This window comes from Streptopelia decaocto, assembly GCF_964273445.1.
Source record: "Streptopelia decaocto genome assembly, chromosome: 6".
NCBI classification, from domain to species: Eukaryota; Metazoa; Chordata; class Aves; order Columbiformes; family Columbidae; genus Streptopelia; species Streptopelia decaocto.
Window position 1 is genome coordinate 14917821 of NC_138660.1, and position 19629 is coordinate 14937449.

The 19629-nt window shown below is 38.7% G+C and overlaps 1 long non-coding RNA gene across 1 annotated transcript; it reads left to right on the plus strand.

Moving 5' to 3' along the window:
* Nucleotides 1–3485: 3485 nt before the first annotated feature.
* On the plus strand, nucleotides 3486–17680 carry LOC309441109. Its single transcript, XR_014184313.1, has 4 exons — nucleotides 3486–3623; nucleotides 7273–7378; nucleotides 12141–12225; nucleotides 17549–17680. It is a non-coding gene; the product is annotated as an uncharacterized lncRNA (long non-coding RNA).
* Nucleotides 17681–19629: the final 1949 nt, after the last annotated feature.

The following is a 19629-nucleotide window of genomic DNA, read 5'->3' on the forward strand; positions in this document are numbered from 1 at the left end:
CTTTTTTTATTGTGAGCATATAGAGACCTCTCTATCATTTTTTCCACAACCTATTTGTGTAGATGAAATGGGGAAAAGTAGTAAAGAATAGATGGCTAAAGACTTAGTAAGGAGATGCCTAAGGAAGTGCAGTATGCAGGAGCTTACTCTACAGTCTGGTACCCATTTCCACTGGAGCATACTGAGCCCCAGGTGATGGATAAGCTGGCAGTGAGAGATAAGGAAGGGAGAGAGCACCAGCAGCTGCAACAGGGACATCACAAACTTTTTTTCAAAACTCACCTCTGCTATATCTCTTTGGCTGGTGTCCTGGTTTGACTGAAAACAAGTTAATTTCTTCATGCAGCTAGAAACTCTTCTTTTCATAGCTAGCATGGTTATTGTTTGGATTTAATTTGAGAATAATAAGATAGCACCCCAAGATAGAATTAATGTTTTTCTTCAAGTAACTTTCCAGTTGAAATGAAGAGAATAAAAGAACTTACTGTTTCCTTAGTTGTTTTCTGGGAGACTGAGTTATTTCTGGGCTTTCTGTTTGCAGTTGTGAGGCAGCTGGGAAGGGGGAGTATAGATGGGGCAGACCTTGACTGACAGCCGAGCTGATCAATAAGAATGTTCCATGCCATTAGCATTTTGCTTCATATTTAATGGGAGTTGGTTTTCCAGGTAGGGAGACCAGTTCCAGTTCTGCTTAATTCAGGTTTAGTTCTGTTTGGCAGTTCCTTTAGTTTGGCTTTTTGCTGTTCTGCCATTTTGCAGTGGCCTCTGGGCCTTTCTTCCTTTTTGGGATTGGCTGTTCAGGACAAGGGTGCTGTCTTCCTGGGACTGTCTGCTTGTTGAGGACAGATTTCATGAGGAATTGCATTGAGTATTGCATTTTATTTTATTTTATTTTATTTTATTTTATTTTATTTTATTTTATTTTATTTTATTTTATTTTATTTTATTTTATTTTATTTTATTTTATTTTATTTATTTTTTCATTGTATATATATATTAGTAGTAGTATACTAGTATTTTTTTGTTATTTTATGAAACTGCTTTTATCTCAATCTACAAGTTTTCTCCCATTCAATTCTCTTCCCTGCTTGAGGGTGGAGGGTGGGGAGTGAGTGAGCGGCTCTCCTGGTTTTGATTACTACCTGGGGTACAACTACAACAGCTGGTAAAGCTGTTTTTGCCAGGGCAATTACCAGGATGCCTGAACTTTGAGGCCTTTTTCTGCAAGTGGGGTGGGAACCCGGGTGGGGATTGTGTTTGGCAAGGACAAAAAACATTGGTTGTTACTAACCAGAATGATCTGGAGGGACAAAGAAGGCAAAGATATTTAGTAAAAATGGTGTCTTTTATTAGCCCTACTGATCCACAGTCAGGTTGAGGGAGCTTTCACGTTTTATGCCCATACTCCATGGATGTTAATTGTATGGTTAAGAGATCTTCATTCAGGTGCTTTGTGGTCTCATAGAGATGTGTTGCCAATTCAAACAAAAGTTACAGTTTGGAATCTTTTTTTTTTTCCCCCCTCCAGCTGTATAAGCTAAAAGCATTTTTGAAAGTGAAAACCAGGAGTCTGTAACAAGGCATGGATTTTGTGCCAAGTTCCATGGTTCTGCAAGTGGAGAATACTTGAAGTCCCTTTTTAATGTTCAAAGCAGGAAAGAATGAGATAGGCCTCCCCTCCCTTATTCTGTCCTTTTTTTTTTTCCTAGGGGCTCCCAAAGTATACTGTCATATACTAAACCAGCTTTGACAGGACATTATAGGTGATGGATTGGTGCGTAAAGGATCCCTTCTAGTATTTTATTAGAAAAGTAATTGTTTGGATTTGTATCACTTCTAGTTTAGCCAGAGGCAGATATATAGTTTCATAGAGCCAGTAAGATTAACTCTCTGTGGATTGACATTTTTGTAAACTAGCAATCTTGCAAAGACTCAAAAAAAGCTAAAGTAGAAGAATGGGCCTGTGCCCATTTTGCTCTTTATCAGCAAATGCCCTTTTCAGGTCCTTGGGAGTCAGACTTGCATTTGAAAACTATTCCAAAGCACTGTGCTTTAAAGAAGGAAAAAAAAAAAAAATCAGTCTGGAAATGATCTGGTGTACAAACCTACTTTATTAGCCTTGTGTTGTTGGACTCCGTAACAGTTTTCTTTGTGCTGTCCTGCTGTTGCCAGTAAGAAGTGTAGGTCTTCAGATGCAGTTATTCAACTAATTTTTAACAAAGGGTAAGTACAGATACTAAGAGATTAATCAGAATTGTCTGTTTCAAGGTGAATAATAAAAACTCTTAGTGTTTTTATGTAAAGTTTATTTATGCTAATAAAATGAGCATGTTTGTTAAAAGTAACTCTCATTTCTATATATGCATTTGGCTTATTTTTGATGGCTTATGTAGAAAGGCTTCAAGGGCTTTGTTCCACTCATGTTTTACCTCCTCCTTCTGCTTTGTCACAATCCGATGGGAACAAGATGCTCCATACATCTTTACAGGGCAAGACCACCCAATAGTGATAACAGCAGCCAGATACATCAAATCCAAAAAAAAAAAAAAGGGGGGGTGGGTGGGGAGGGAGCCCGATGAAGCATATAGAGGTGAACACAGGGAAATATGCAGATGTGATCACTCTGTAGGTGATGAAAAGAAAGGCTTAGGTTTGTGCCCATCACAGCAGCTTCTCTGGCCACAGGCGTCCCTGCAGCAGAGGAGCTTAGCCAGGCACAACTGCCATCGCAGTGAAGTGCTCAAACAATGAGTGACGCAATCCTATGTCTGCCAAAGTCCTCCCTTTCATGCCTTGGTTTACAGCTAGAAACCCTAGGTTAGCATAACAAGGTAAGACATTATTTCAGATGAGCTCAATTTGCCCTGACTTGCCTCAAACTGAGATTCCACAGGTCTGCTCAATTTCTCTCTCCATCTAGAGGTTCCCTTCTCATGCCACCTCTAATCCATGTTCTCCAGCCCCCTTTTTCTACTGCTGTAGTGTCCTACAAACTCCTTCTGACACAGAGAAGTTCACAAGCTGTTTCTGGTGTCAGTGCTTCCCCCCACCCCCTGCAGTGCTGCGTTGCTGTGTCAGCACCAGAGGAGCCGTCACTGCTGAGGAGTTGCACAAACTGTGTGTGGGATGGGATGAGAAACATCTCAAAGGCATCACTGCTGCTATGGGAAATGCCTGTGAAGCTGGAGTGTTAAATTATCATTGACAGTTGATTTATAGCAAGTGGGATGATGTAGTATGGAAATAAGATATTCATAAAAACACAGCCTGTGAAAACAAAACCCCTTTTTCCTACTCCATCTCAAAAGAACATGAAGTATTTGGACTAGATCCAGCTATAGCCCAAACTTCTACACGAAAAAATGTCAAATGGCAAAACATAGAGGAAAATGTGAAACTGTGGGAGGAGACTGACTAGAGCATTATTCGAGGAGCTAGTACTGTTTTGACATAAAGTTGAAGGACTTCTGTTCCTTACTGCATAGCCTTGATAAATCAAAAACTTCAGATAACATCTTTTGAAATGTTGAACAATGATAACAACCTCTTGGACAAAGCTGCACACATCAAACTTACCAGTTAGGATGGTATCCAGTCCAGTAGTTTGCAGCTAGCAAGTACTTGTGAATACTTTCTGTTTTGGTTTGATTTTTTCAATTGAAAAATAATGCATTTCGAAGTGAAGCGTGAGTTATTTGTGTGCATGTATGTGTGTTTGTGTATAAATGCACTGATTTCAATTAGTTCCTTGGCCTTTGGGCCCTTGGCATGTAGGCCAGAACTAGGCTGTGATTCACTGCTGTTGAGACCTTCAGGAGTAACTACGGACATGGCAGAAATCCATACAGCTGTAATAATTATCTTATTCAGGATATACACAGTCTATGCCTAGCTCAATTAGTTAGATGAAAGGATGAGAAAAATTAAATGATGTTTCCAAATTCTTTAAATGAAAGTCTTTTTCAAGCTGCAGCTGCACTCGTGCACACACACACACAAATTGTCCTCCAGAAAAAACAAAGAACTCTGCATGTACTGCAGCTTCCTTGTGTAATCCCTTAGACACCCAAATTCCTAGCCCTTGAACATTCATAAATGATCTGAAATTTATTTGCCATCAGTGACTTCCTACTGTGGAGGAGGAGTCTGGTACTCTACAGAACATTCTGGGACCAGTACTGAGTGACCTACAAGCAAAACCCTCAGATAGAGCTTTGAAGGGCTGGGAACATGACAAGAGCTTTGTGAAGCAGGGCTGTGGGAGTCTTGGGATGACAGATTAGTCGATAGGAGGCTGCACATTGTGGCCACAGAGAACCTCGTGGCAGCAGTGAAGGCAACCACCAGAGTTTGTGCAGCTTAAAAGCACAGACCCTGCTACTGAAGCTAAAAGGAAATTGCCATTATTTTTTGATAACATGGAGACTGACATTGTTCAGCCATGTCTCATAAGTCTTTCCATGAGCAGCTGTGCTTCACAGACCAGTGAGCCTGCTCCTTAGATATGTCTGGTGACATGGTATGCGGCAGAAACAAGCACAGCCTGGTGGTGCTCTGAGCCATCATCGTATTAGCATGGCACTACTTCTGAGGTAGTAAATCCTGCAGATTAGCAAGTGTGTTAGGGTGGGCTCTGTGACATGCTCGTGCTCTCAGATGGCTTTTGGATCAGGTCTGGCTTGTGTCCTGACACTCCAGGGCACAGGCAGAGTGAACCTGAGTTGGATTCAAGTATCATACATAGGTAAAATACAATTTATTTATCTATTTGAGAAAAGGATGGGAAGCTCTCAGGTGGGTATAAATACCCTAGTTCTCCTGAAGTGGCTGGCTGGGTAGCTCCTGCAAACCTCTTGCTGTGGGATTTTGGCATTTGGCATGTCGTGATGAGTTGAAGTCCAGGCATCTAAAATCCTTAACAGCACTAAGGAATTAAAATCTGAAGCTCTGGATCATCAGTGTAAAGGAAGTACTATATAACTTAACTTCACAAAGTTCAGAGTTTTCATTCCCTTCTGTAATAGTGGAAATTTCTTTAAGCAGGGGAAGAGGTGTCCGTTTTGGGTGGTTTATATCATGTGTCAGAAGAGCAGAGGAGTATGCATGGAGCAGGGATGTGATTAATGACTGGGTGGAGAATAACTGTTACTCTCATGTATAATATTACAGGCTAGCAGAAAACAGAGACAGATGTTTTCATTACATTTTCTGTCTTCAAAAGATGGTAAATTAAGGGTGGTCTTAGATAGCAAGGTGCTTTTCAAAAAAAGCAAGGGGAGAGCACTGAAATTGATGTATTAGTCATTCTTTGTCCTCTGAAGAATGACAATGCAGTATACCAGGCTATGGAACTCTGCTTATAGTGCAATTTGTCATGAAAAATTGTGCTTTCTTTCTCCATCATCTTTGTTAATAATTGATACCTATTCTAAGATCTTAACACTTAGCATTTGTGCAGTAACAGAAAAATAAAACCTCCAATAGAGAGCCATAGACTAAAAAAACCCCAACCTTTTCTTATGCTGTTTTTACTGATATAGTGAGCAGAAATGTCACTTCTGGAAAAAAAAAAAGTTATGAAAACATTTTAGAGTGAACCGTCAAGGGACAAATTGTATCTGGAAACAGTAACTACAGGAGCATGTGATGTTCCCATTTTGGGGAAGCAGCACTATAGATGGCCCTATATATTTGCTCTACTTTATTAATCCAACATATCTGCATTACTAGGGGAGAAAATGATTTTTCAATAATAAGTACCATAAAGAAAAGGTAGTAAAACAATTACAATTTTAATAGTTACATATTATCTAAGTTTTTTTGGGATTTGTTAATATAATTGCCAGAAGCAATTATTTGCTCAGCAAGTATAGATAATTCTGTGCTCTCAGTTGTCAAACTGGAGGCAGGAACCAGCCAGCAATACTCCAATGCTGTCTTGAAGAGCAGAGCCTCAGAGCGGGTGTTTCCTTCTCCTTGGGTACCCCTCTGACCACTCGGAGCAGTGACCAGAAATCAGTTCTTGACTGCAGGATCAAGTATGTGGTGCTGAACTATTTATCAAAGAATGGATCCGTAAGACTGTAAGCTCTAGTATCCTTTATGGCTAGAGACAACAAATACCACTAGCCCACAAAAGCAGCATCCTTGAAAACCTGGTAAGAGGAAGATGCTGTGGATTTGAACTGACTGTACCCTTTTTCCTTTAGGAATGCTGTAAACAGAAGCACCTGACTTTAAAAAGCTGTGCTAGATTTTTGTTGTTTTTTGAAAAGCTGCTCTTTCAGATAGTTCATCAAAATAAGTATTTCTCTTTCATTTCTTCCTAAACATAAATTCTGCCAAATGTCAGCAGTGGTGGAAACTGTGAGCTGTGTATGCACGAAAGGAGCCATGCCGACACTGGCAGTGAACTTTGGCAAAGATGCTCAGCTGTGTTTAGAAAGGGCCACCTCCAGGAGCAAAAGACAAGTTCAACAACACAGCTCTCATAATATTTTCCAGAGTTTGCTGTGAGTGCTGATGATTTTCATACTTTCAAGATTTATTTTGTCAAGCCATAGAAGGAAATATCATCAACATAAATGTCAGAAAATTCTGTTTGGATCCAGCTATCCTTGGGTACAGCTGGTTTGCGTTTTTTTACATCACAGCTATAATGGTTAAAGCAAGGTATTCTGACTATCATAACTGGAGTCAGTTCCAGCAAACACTTTGCTTGTCCTTTTCTAGGGTGTTTTAAAGTGTGTGGCTTACTAGCAGTTCCAAATGCATGTTAGAAGAATTTATTTTAAAATTCCAATTACACATATTTGGATGTGAGCAAAAACCCTAATTTATAGTGGTGCTAGACAGCAAAAAGTACTGCATATTAGTTTTAGCTAGTGGCAGGAACATAGTAATCTTCCTAAAAGATCAGGTTATTTCAGTGTATATACAAGAAGGAACTACTAATCCTGTTTCTTTATTAAAGTAAACAAGAGATAAACATCCATTTCCTAAAGTTCTTTGTCCTGTGCATTTTGTTGGTCTTCATATATTCACTGAGCTTTCTCTCTGCTTGCTTTCTTTTCCATGGATTTTTATGGAATATATTTAGCAAGGAAAAGGTTTTGGACAGTCTCACTATAGTAAAATCATATGAGCACTGCCCTCTTTTGTAAGTAATTTATCCCTTCTCTCTTGTTAAAATAAATGTATATGTTGGGTAGTCTGTACTACCTGCCGTCAAATATCCTTGGCTTTCTGTATTTAAACCTTGTGTCTTGGCAGTAGGAGAATTTGACTTCTGATCATTGAGCATCACTGAACTTCCATACAACTAATGAAGCAGACTCCTGTTATGAAGGGCTGTTACGGGGAGCTCTGCAAATCACAGGTGAGTGACATTACTACTAGCTGTGATTTCAAGATCATTCCCATTTCAGGTTTAAACAATGCATGTATACATATGTAATAATAATGAAAATAATATAAGCAAAGCCCAGGAGTGCAGAAGCACTCATACCAGGGTATCTTTGGAGAATGGCCAGTTTAGCAGAGATCAGTAAAAAATCTTGTTGGTTGTAGCTGTAGCCTTAATTCACTATAAAACCTAATGAACTGTTAGGTCATATTTGGACTTAGATGTAACAACATTGATTAGAAAGCAAAGTAAATAAAGTATTTTTTTTTAAAAAAAAAAAGGCTTACAGAATCAAACCAGCAGGATACTTCTCCTGCCAGTTCCTTTTGTTACTGGGAAGTACTTGACCATTGTCACATCTTTTTGGATCAAACAAGATACTTGTGCCAGCACAAGCTGCTACATTTAGTTTGTATCTGAATACAGACTCATAGTGTTGGAGGCGATTAAGGCTCAGGGGATTCTCAATGTCCCCCAGTAAAACTCATGGCATGAATAGGGAAAAGAGACACACAGGCTTGCATGCCGTACACATGTACATTTGGAGGAAATGATTAACCAAAACTTGAAAACTTTCAATTTAATATTAAATGTGCTTCACCCTCAAAAAAAAAAAAAAAGCCCAAACAAAAACAAATGACATGCAGGATTCCTGAGTCTAATTGAAAAAAAAGTTTAGTAGGCACTTTAGTGTCAGTAATTAAGACAATATCTATGCTTAAGACATGAAATTTGAAATGTTTAACTTAATCATGTATTTCTTACATGTGCAATGGCGGTCTTCTGACATTTTTCAAACCTTGATTGCTTAAAAGTCCAAGTATAATACCACATTAGTATTCAGAAAGAATGTTGGAATCTTCATGCAGTATTTGATCAGGCTAAGTATGCATCCCACTTTGATTAAGACTTCGTTGATCCGTGAGTAAAATCATTAAACATTCATAAACGGCCATTGCTTTTTCTCCTCCTCAAGAGTGTACTGACAGATTTTATGCAATTATTTGTCTCAAGTAGCTTCCTGAACTTTTAACCCCCTTTATATTCTCTTATGCCTGCTTATATTAAGTCAAAAAAATCTTCATTTCAAAGCATTTTTAAAAGCTAATATAAAATTCATTTGAGTTCAGTGAAACAAAATTATGAAAAAGCACCCTGTCATGGTGCTAATTAACTACACGGATGGTTTCCTTTGAGGAATTATTTTTTTCAATACTTTAATTGCCAGGTTAAAATACCTTCGAGTCTAGGCTCATCTTTTAGAAATATGTTACTGAAAGTGATAGCCAGATAATGTTGCCCTCCAAGGCAATCTGATATCACTTACATCTCCTGCTCACACAGCTCAGTGGCATGAGGATAGACAGAGAATTTAATCCACATGGGATTTTTTTTTTTTTTTTGTCTTTTAGCCAGGTTTCCTAAACACACAAGGTTTATGCTTCTTTTAGCACTCTCTCACATGATTCCTACAACCTTTCTCATTATTTGTATGTTGTCTGATATGAGAGGAACGTTACTGGAGCTCCAAGGTGTGCACCGCAGCACGGAGCCACATCCAGCCCCGAGCTGTGCCACAGCTGCCAGACACCACCTTCCCTTCCCATGGGCAAGACCCAAACCACCAGAACTCAAGCTTGTCCTTGTGGTGCTCATGGACCTGTCTGAGGACACGTATAAGCCCGTTCCACCCTTTGGGGCTTGGCTGGAGCTATATGGAGAAGTGGTATGAGAGGAGAACTGCTTGCCACCCTGCGAGACCCACGGGCAGTAGCTTTCCCTTCCTCCCGTGCTTCATGTTCTTGTGCTCTAACTCTGAGCTAGAGGTGCAAGAGCCCAAAAGAAACAGATGTAAGCCATTATGTTCAGAGACTATTTTAATGCTGAAATACTTAGAAAGCAATTCGAATTGATAAGTATGCCAAACTGGGAGAGAAAGCAGGCTTTTTCCATGATTTGTTCTAAATCTGAAAATTCCATTTTAGAAATCTGTAAGAAGTGGTCTTAAATACTTTTATTAAGACATGCTTATATAATGTGTTTAAAAATTTCAGATGTGCACTTATTACAGTTAAAACTGATTATAAACCCCCTATTAGCTTCAAGAGGAGGGATTAATTAAAATAATGATTAATTATTGGAAAAACACCTGCATGGAATCTTAGGTTCTCAGACCTGTTTGCTTTTGCTGCTTTGGTTTAACTTTAATGTGTATTGAAGCCTAAGTAGGATTTTGGTACAAAATATGAAGGATATGTCTGTATTGGAGAAGAAAGGCATACATTTTGTATTCTGAGTAAGAACTAGATTGGCTTTGTTTAAAAGTGGACTGTAAATCTTCCTAAATTAGTGGATTCTAAAGTTTAAGAAAGGTTTTGTATTTTTTTTCTTAGTTCCTTTTATCTTCGAGATTTTTTCCCTGCCCCATCTTTTTCCACTGCTTGCTTTAATTAGAGAACTAATGCATTACTAACATCAGAGATACCAGGAAACAAATTTTTAGTCATTAATAACAAATGAGAATTTTAATCAAATAATTAGAAACATTTCAGGGTGGGTTGTTTTTTAAATACCTTTTTCTACCAGAAATCAAGAATGGAATAATTTCTCATGTGTCTATGCATTCATAGCACAGGATTTGGAGTTGTAATAGCCTTCCTTGATTCCTTGATGCTAAAAATTGAAAAATGGATATTGCTGGTATTTCTCTTTATAACTCTTTAAAGAGCAAAACCCCCTCAAAATAACCTCACATAATATTTTTTCAGTCCTCCTTTAAGGCTAAGTGACTATCTAGCTTTTACATATTTAGGACTTTCAGCTTAGCCAAGGGAATAAGAAAATTTCCTCCTACTCCTCTCATTATGTTGCTTACAGTCACATGTAATCTGAATGTAGTCAATACTAGCTCAGTCGATGCATAAAAGGGCCCTAATTTCTTTGTCAGAATGATAAGTACATCCTTTGACAAGTCATCGCTGAGACTTATTTTCAAACATTTTGCAATGCTTTTAGCAATCCATTGCTTTGCTAGGTGGCATTTAGCATCTCATGTTTGATAAAGTTTTTATTTTTGCTAATTTGTTAAGTAGTCCTTTTTCCAGCAAAATTTCTAGAAGCTATTTGTATTATTTGATTTACAAAAATTTTTTTCACCTTGTTAAAGTCCTTAGTATTGCAGGCAAAGGATATTTAGAAGTCTTAAAAGATTATCATTCTTGATACAGCTATGAAAAAAATAGCTGTTGTCCAAAAAATCCATGCGGTATTCTAACTTCCTTCACTAGTCTCAACATATATAACAACAAACACATGAAAAACCAGAAAAGTCAGGAAGACCAGAGTGCTGCTTTTCCAGATTTTCCTCATTTGAACCACGTGATTTTCTGACATTATTTATCACAGTGTCACAGTATGTTTGGGATTGGAAGGGACCTCAAAAGATCATCTAGTCCAATCCCCCTGCTGGAGCAGGAACGCCTAGGTGAGGTCGCACAGGAACATGTCCAGGCGGGTTTTGAATGTCTCCAGAGAAGGAGACTCCACAACCTCCCTGGGCAGCCTGTTCCAGTGCTCTGTCACCCTCACTGAGAAGAAGTTTTTTCTCAAATTTAAGTGGAACCTCTTGTGTTCCAGCTTGATCCCATTACCCCTTGTCCTATCATTGTTTGCCACCGAGAAGAGCCTGGCTCCATCCTCGTGGCACTCACCCTTTATATATTTATAAACATTAATAAGGTCACCCCTCAGTCTCCTCTTCTCCAAACTAAAGAGACCCAGCTCCCTCAGCCTTTCTTCATAAGGGAGATGCTCCACTCCCTTAATCATCTTTGTTGCCCTACGCTGGACCCTCTCCAGCAGTTCCCTGTCCTTCTTGAACTGAGGGGCCCAGAACTGGACACAATATTCCAGATGTGGTCTCACCAGGGCGGAGTAGAGGGGAAGGAGAACCTCTCTCGATCTACTAACCACCCCCCTCGTAATACACCCCAGGATGCCATTGGCCTTCCTGGTCACAAGGGCACAGTGCTGGCTCATGGTCATCCTGTTGGTCACCAGGACCCCCAGGTCCCTTTCCCCTACACTGCTCTCTAATATGTAATTTCCCAACCTATACTGGAACCTGGGGTTGTTCCTGCCCAGATGCAGGACTCTACACTTGCCCTTGTTAAATTTCATTAGGTTATTCCCCGCCCAACTCTCCAGCCTGTCCAGGTGTCACTGGATGGCAGCACAGCCTTCTGGTGTGTCAGCCACTCCTCCCAGTTTAGTGTCATCAGCAAACTTGCTGATAGTACACTCTATTCCCTCGTCTAAATTATTAATGAATATATTGAATAATATTGGCCCCAGTACCGACCCCTGAGGCACTCCACTAGATACTGGCCTCCAACTAGACTCCGTACCATTGACTACCACTCTCTGGCTTCTCTCCTTAAGCCAGTTTGCAACCCACCTCACTACTCTATTGTCTAGACCACACCTTCTCAACTTAGCTGTGAATTATAACTATAATGTTGTCAGCTAGATCTATATCTAGGTATATAAGTATCCATGCTCATTTTACAGTAACTATCTGCAAGTATAACTTTTAAAAATGCATTTAATATCATTAACCTGCTAATATTTGTCCAGGTTTTGGCTGGGATAGATTTAATTCTCTTTCTAGTAGCTGTGGTTTTGATTCAGTATGAGAAGAACATTGATAATATGCTGATGTTTTGGTTGTTGTCAGGTAGTCAAGGACTTCTCGACATCCCATGCTCTACCAAGTGCACAAGAATACCACTGTTTGGAACAAATGGATTATCTGTACCACGGTGAGCAACTGCATTATCACTTGTTTTGTTTATTCTATTATTATTACTACTACTATTTCCTCTTCCTTTGTTGTCCTATTAAACTGTTCTTGTCTCAACCCATGAAGTGTTGTTATTGTTTGTTTTTCCCCCCCTTTCTGATTTGCTTTCCCATCCCACTTGGTGATGGGGGAGTGAGTAAGTGACTGTGTGGTCCTAGTTGCTGGCTGGTGTTAAATCATAACATATTTCAAACCACTCTCACATATCTGTTTTTGACTTGTTTGTTACAAATAAGTCATCTAAAATTTATGTCTTGATGGAAACAAATTCCTTGTAAGTAAAATTTTTACCTTATTAACCTTCAGGATCTATCCAGCAAGAGTAGGATGATGCCAGTAAAGCCCTTTCACTGTCAATGTACAGAAACCAATTAAGAGCTTTAAAGTTGCATTTTATTTGCTGATTACCAGAAAAGCTTGTGGGGCTGCAAGAAAAGACAGATGGCTACCAGCCCATGATAACCTGGATTTCTCAGTCTCCTACCTTCTTACTACTGCAGTATCAGAACTGCCTTCCTAAATGTGGAAGAAAATCTTTGCTACCCAAAAAGTCTCTTTATTGCCATTGAATAGAAAACACTTTTCTGTAACATAACCTGTTGTGCACTGAAAATTATACCCTCTCTCTTGCATAAAGCTTTCTAGGAAGCTTTGGACTTGATGGAAACAGTGGCAGTATTGAAGATACATCTGTTCCCATTGGTCCCTGCCCAATCCATTCTTTTTGTTGCTTGTGTTGACACACAAGTTCAGTGATGCTGTGGCTATACAAATTGCTCTGTCACTGTTTCCATGGCAGTAAAAAGGATCAGTAAAATGTCTGTTTGTGGATATCTGCTGATTTTCATTTAGCTGCATCTACAGCTATAAAACCCATAATGTTTAGGTGGCTTCTGTGGCAGACAGAAGTACTGATCGCCTAATAATGCAAGACAAAGTAGAGTCAAGGCACAGTTTATCATAGTGAAAAACAATAGCACTTAGGTACCAAATACACACCACAGTGCCCTCAAACTACCTAATTTAGCAATTTCAGTACCTGATTAATATGCTAAATATGTGGGACATATTAGATCAGATTTAGTGGTATAAAAAGTTCATTGAAATGTTTTGGAAGCATTACAGTAAGAAGGCTTGAAAGCATAAGCCTTTTATTTCAGGATCATATTCTAAATGAACTGGTTGAAACCAAACCGTTTCTGTCAGTGCAGCAGTGAGCTACACAGGCTATACTCTGCATTAGGTGATATTACAGACTGTTACACTGATTATAGAAAGCCCTGTCACTACAGGATAATATTTGCACAGTGGTGGGAAAATGTCCTATAGTAACTCACATTTTTATTTTAGATGCTGCCACTTGGGCACTGTAAAGTATCCACAGTGGTAAAGAGGAATCTGGTGCTTACTTTGAAAATCCTCGGACAGAAGAAGCTCTGGTTTGTGTACAAGGTCTAGCAAACCACATAATTCTCTGAGGCACTTTTTTCTCAAATAGAAACAACACTCCTTTCTTCCTGAGCAGCTGTCTGTTTTTCAGCATGGAAAACAAACAAACAGATCAACCAGCAAACCAAACAGAAAAATAGATTGGAAAAGACTCTGAGACTAAAAAAATTTACTAATGCAAAATTTATGGATCAGCATTTCACTGTTTTGGAGCCTGGCCATTCATTCCTGAAAGCACGAGGGTGCCAAAACATCCCCACTTTCTCTGTGCCTTAAAGAAGTTTGGTGCAGATCTAAGATATTTAGCTCTGTGTGTGTATATGTAATGTTTGTTTGGGACAGTTATTCCAGGTGCAATAGTAGGTGAGTGTGACCATTTGAATTCGGGGATAACCACTGTAGTTTGTTCTTATCTGTGCCTTCCTGGGAGGGAAGGGCTGGAAGCATGGAGCAATTGCTGATGATTCCAGCAGCCTCATTCAGCTTATTTTCCCATAGTTTTGTAGATGCTCTATGCCATCTATATGATAATGCAATTTTTAGTTGCAAATGTAGCAGGAAGTGCCAGATTGCAAGTTGTCCTTTAGCCATTAAGCTCAAAAATATATTTCATGAAGTAGTTTTTGTTTGTTTGTGTGGTGTTTTTTTTTTTATTTTTTGTCATTGTTGGTGGTAGTTTTTTGTTTGTTTTTTTATAAATGACCTTTAGAAATTTGCAAGAAAGAAGCTGAGTTTTGGGACTAAATGTCTTACAGATTTTGTCGTTATACTTCATAAACCACATCATGATTGTTGGAGCTCATGCTTGTGTTGCAGAAGCTGGTAGATGACTTCAGTAAATCAGGAGGAAGGAAACTGGGAGTAGAATTAAGTCCTTCGTTTATATCCATCAGCCTGCAAGCATAACTACATACCTCCAGTGAACTTAAAGGACTAAAAATAATAGCTTGCCCAATACACTTTTAATTTCTTGTAACTTAGCAGATAGCTTAGGGGCTTCACACTTAAATTTTTCATTCATTCCACTTTATATTTTTTTAAGTGATCTCTTTTCCTGAGCAAGCTTTGCGTTGTTTGTATTAGTGGTTTTTTAAAACCCTGGTTCCAGACCAGTGGTGATAAGCAGCTCAGTCTTTGAACTGTTCACAGCTGGAATTTTTTGTTATGATAAGAGTAGGGAGAGAGCAGAAGATAGATGGGAATGTGGGGAGTTCCCTGTGTAGGCATCTTTTTGCAAAGACCAGATATGGAATCCAAATGAAATCCAAATGGTCTCTTTTACTTTCTTGCACATCAATAGTCTATTATTAAAACCCAGTAGTTGTGGGTCAAAATTAATTTAATTAGCTGAATCTTAATAGGGCAGCTTTAAATGTTCATCTACACTGTCCAGGGACCACCTAAGTTAAGTCGATTGAAAACTGCTTATAAATTGCAAATGTACTTTGATCCTTTTTGCCCACCCTTGCTTTTGAGTTCATGTGCAGAAAATGTTTCCCTTCAAGCCAATCCATATGTTGGAACAACAGCAGTCAATACATTGACAGCACATGCCATTTGCAGACAGATGAGGATAAGAAACAAGTCAAATTTGTTTTCAGGAAAAATACAAACTGTCCTGGCTAATACATCACTATTGCCATGCTCCTATCTTAGCAGGACCCAGTTCATTTTCTCACAGTTTTGGTGGCATGCCTGTCATTAGTAGAACAGACTGGAATTTTAACAGAGATAAGCAGAATATGTAAATGCAGTCCTGCTTCCAAATCTGTCAAAGACAGTATTTACTCTTCTCCGGGCGGGAGCATAAGACCCTGCAATATCCCAAAATAATGGTTCATTAAGTTTCCTGAACCAGTTCAATATTTACTCTGAATACCCCCATTAGAAACACTAACTGCTTAGATTGATCACCCTTGGATTGACCCTTGTTGTCCTTGTGGTAGAGCATGCTAAGATGAAACAGTAAAGCAGCGGACCTGATTAGACAGAAGTCCCTCTGGTCTTGTCTCCTGTGGAAGAAAGAGGGAGGGTGTAAGCTCATCAGGCAACCAGAGAAGCAGGACTTCTTGGGAAAAGGGTTGCAACACTGGCCCTTTTTGTAAGAGCCAGACTTCAACAGATGACACAGGAATGTCCTGGGGCTGGAGGACTGAGCTTTGAGCTAACTGCCACAAGAAAAGGAAATTCCAGCCCACTGGGGAATGACTGGTGTGAGCAACAGGGGTGTGGGAGGGAACATGCAAGTTTCTTCACTAGCATAGATTTCCTTTTCTCTATCAGACCACAGTAGGGCTACAAGCACTTTGACTACTATTAACTCCTTCATGCTGCCAGAAAAAAAATACAAGCAGTTCGTCAGGAGTGTGAAAGGGGAAAATCCTGTGTATAATAATGCAGGACCAAGATATATAAACAATATTTTCAATAATGACATCATACAAATATTTCTAGTTCTTTCTTATTTATTTATTCTAGATAACCATTCCTGCTTTGCCTTTATTGCTGAATATAGATTTGTTTCTTGAAGTTCTCAGGTCACAGTTTTTTATTTGCACCCTCCCTGAAAAGAAAGCATGATGGACTCAGAGGTCCTTCCAGGGAAGCAGTCAGGTAGACTTTACAGAGGTAAATGTAAAAGGAAATGTTAGTGAGGTTCACTGAAGTATTGGAGATGTTTTGATACAATATCCAGGATATTTGTATCAGACCTGTATAATATTGCTGTAAAAAAACCCAACTGTATCTCATAGCATCCTCAGAAATACCTGTTAACCTGTTAACTTCTTTTTTTTTTTTCTTCCCCTAAATGCTTTAAGACACATTCATTTACAGCAGGGCTGTCAAATTCATTTTCGCTGGGGGCCACATCAGCCTTACATTTGCCTTCCAAGGGCCAAATGTAATTTTTGGACTGTAACTACTCCTACATTTATACATTACGTTATTTATACACACTGTATAAATGTAACTACTCCCTGATTTAGATGTTTTTGTATCAGGTATTCCTGCCATTGGGAGATGTAGTAAATAGATTTCTGAGCACTGTAGCACTTTTTATTATACATTTTCACAATTCTTGATGAAACTAAATTGATGAAAAATACACTCAGTAAAGTGTTCCAGATTTCCATATTCAGAATTTAGCAAAATGTTTAAAAATAGTAAAAATTATACGCAGATAATAATTATATAGGCTAGTAAAAATGAAAAATAGCTAGGGAGTTCAGTTAATGGACTGCTGCTTTGTTTTTTTAGAATTATTTTTTATTGTATAATTAATCAAGAGAATCCATGTAAAGGTTTAATATTAGTCTTTTATGATGATAGTGATGTTCTCCATTGCTGACATAACCCTAACTGCTTTTCACAGAGGTGGTAGTAGGCTTCATGCACTGTGCTATATGTGTATTTATGTACTCATATCCCTCTTCAGAGACCGATAAAAAGTTTTAAAAGCTGTATTATAAAGCATAAATCCTGTCAGAAAAGAGGTTTTGCAAGAGATGAAGAAAATGTATTAAAAAAAAAAAAAATCTGAAAGACTACTGGTTTTAAAAACAGATGTGATAGGCCCCTATGAAATAATTTCCTGATGCTATTGTGCTGATTAGCTGCACAGATTGTGTTACTGGTCTCATGAACAGATGGTCTATGCTTCTTTTGTAAACTCCAGAGATACTGGACAGCAGAAGTATTTAATTTTGAGGGCCTTTAAAAAAATAATCCTGTTTTAGATTTATTTCTTCTAGAAGATTCACATATTTTTAGTGCAGAGTGATATTTGTCCAAAACTTAAATCACTACAACTGTATTTCTGGAATGATTCACAGGCTTTGTCTCCAACCTTTGCTGCGTTATATTGGTCTGGCTGCCAGCTCCAAGTGCTTTGTTTTATTTGCTGTTTGGTGACTGCTACACTCCAGCCATCTCCATGTGTGATTCAAAAGAAGGCAACATCAAGCAAGCTTTGCTTTCAATAGCATCTTCCAGAAGAACTCGGATACTTTCAGTCTCTCTGCATTTGTTTTTTCTTGGGTAAGAAAAGAACTGTTGTTTCAATGACTATCTTGAGAATTTTTAAGTAAATATGAACAGTTGCATGAACCGACTTTATGACTGTGACCAGTCTTAGTATGATACAATCCAGTGATCAAGTACAAAATACATAGCTCATGCCCGTCTGTCTTTACGTAGCACATAGTTTTGTCTAGCAGGGTGTATCATGCATATGTATTTAAGTATGTTTAAATATTTCCTGGCAGTATAAGACAGGGCTGTAACAGCTATCAATGCTGCAAATTGCACTGAACATTTTATGAACTCCGAATTTATCTTGCTGTTTAGTTTTGTTTTGCTTTTCTGCCATGTGTTTTCTTAGAAAGGCCTCAAGCTGACAATGTATCAAGTGAGTTCTAAGTTAACAACTTTACTGCCTTATTTTATATTTCTAAAAATTATGTTGGGGAATTTAGTACCTGTGAAACTCTAATAGCTTTAGGGCTAAATTCAATACAAGAATCTATAGCAGCACAGCTAGCACACACCATGGCAGATGGATAAATAAGCTGCAACTCCGTTTTCTCAGAAGGAGTTGCATAAGTCAAATCCAAGTGCAAAAGTTGTGAGTTTCTGGTAAATATAGGGACACAGCAGGCACTGTCCCATATGGGCTGCAGAGCTCATTCAAGCACTCTTCCAGCTGCTGCCATGTGGGAAAGGATTCCTGGTCCCTTCATCCCTGGCTTATTTTGGAGAAGAGGCTTTCTGGATGTAGGCACCTCAGCTGTCACAGAGGAGTGTAACTAATATCTCTCCAAATGACTATATAGCTTGACTATAGCCTAACTCCACAGCACAGATCTTCCTTACCTACCACCTCCATACTGGCTAGCAGCATAACTGCTTTTCTGGCCATGTTTGTCCCAATCGAGTAACAAAATAAGTGGCAGATGTGTAATAACCCATGTAAATATATATATACATATATATATATATATATATGGAGACTATAAATCCCATAATATCATTTGCATGTCTGAGATCATCTGACCTTCATAGATCTGACATAATGCACTGCTATTTCATACCCTGTTGATTTTATTTTTTGTGTAGCTGATGCTTCTTGCTCATTGTCTGTGTGAAGATCTAGCACATGGGATTCTGAAAACAAAGGTTTCATCAATTCACACATGCTTGAAGGAGTTGTATTTTTACACTTCTTGCTGAGCACATAATGGATGCAAATTCCCTGATTCACCATGTAGGAAAATGGCTTACACAAAGAGTTTTCTTTCTCTCTGTAGTATATTTCAACAAAGCCAGCTCTCTGCTTGCTCTTTTACCTGATTTACTACCCTCTTGCCCATGAGAAAAGACCAGGGAAGGTACCTTTCTTGCACAGTTTTTATTGCATTTGGAACTAGCCTCTTAGCCTCCTCCCTAGGTTTAATTTTTGACTAAGATAAGCCATCTGAGGAGACAGATCCAAGGACAAATTACTACAAGTGAAAACAGACCCCAGACCCTAGGGAGTTCTTAAGGAAAATCTCTATCTTCATATTCCATAGAATTACCACCTTCCTTGCTCGCTGTCCAGCAAGCACTTTTCTCAGAGAGGGTGTTTAGGCAAGAAGTGGAGTTATCCATTATCTCATGTATTTTTTCACAGAAAGAGATGACATGGCTCTATTGAGATCCTTTTCCACTTCGTTAACAACTTAAGCTTTTCCTACAAATTAGTAAATCTTCATTAGGTAAACTGAGATGCCTGTTCTGCAGCAGAGGATTTGTCTGTGCTTGTAATCTGTGGAAGGTGTATTCTAGCATCCAAATAGTTCACCTTTTTTTGTAAGAAGAGAAGCTCAGGGAATACACATGCCCGTTAGCCATATTTACAGTGGCTTTCACCTGC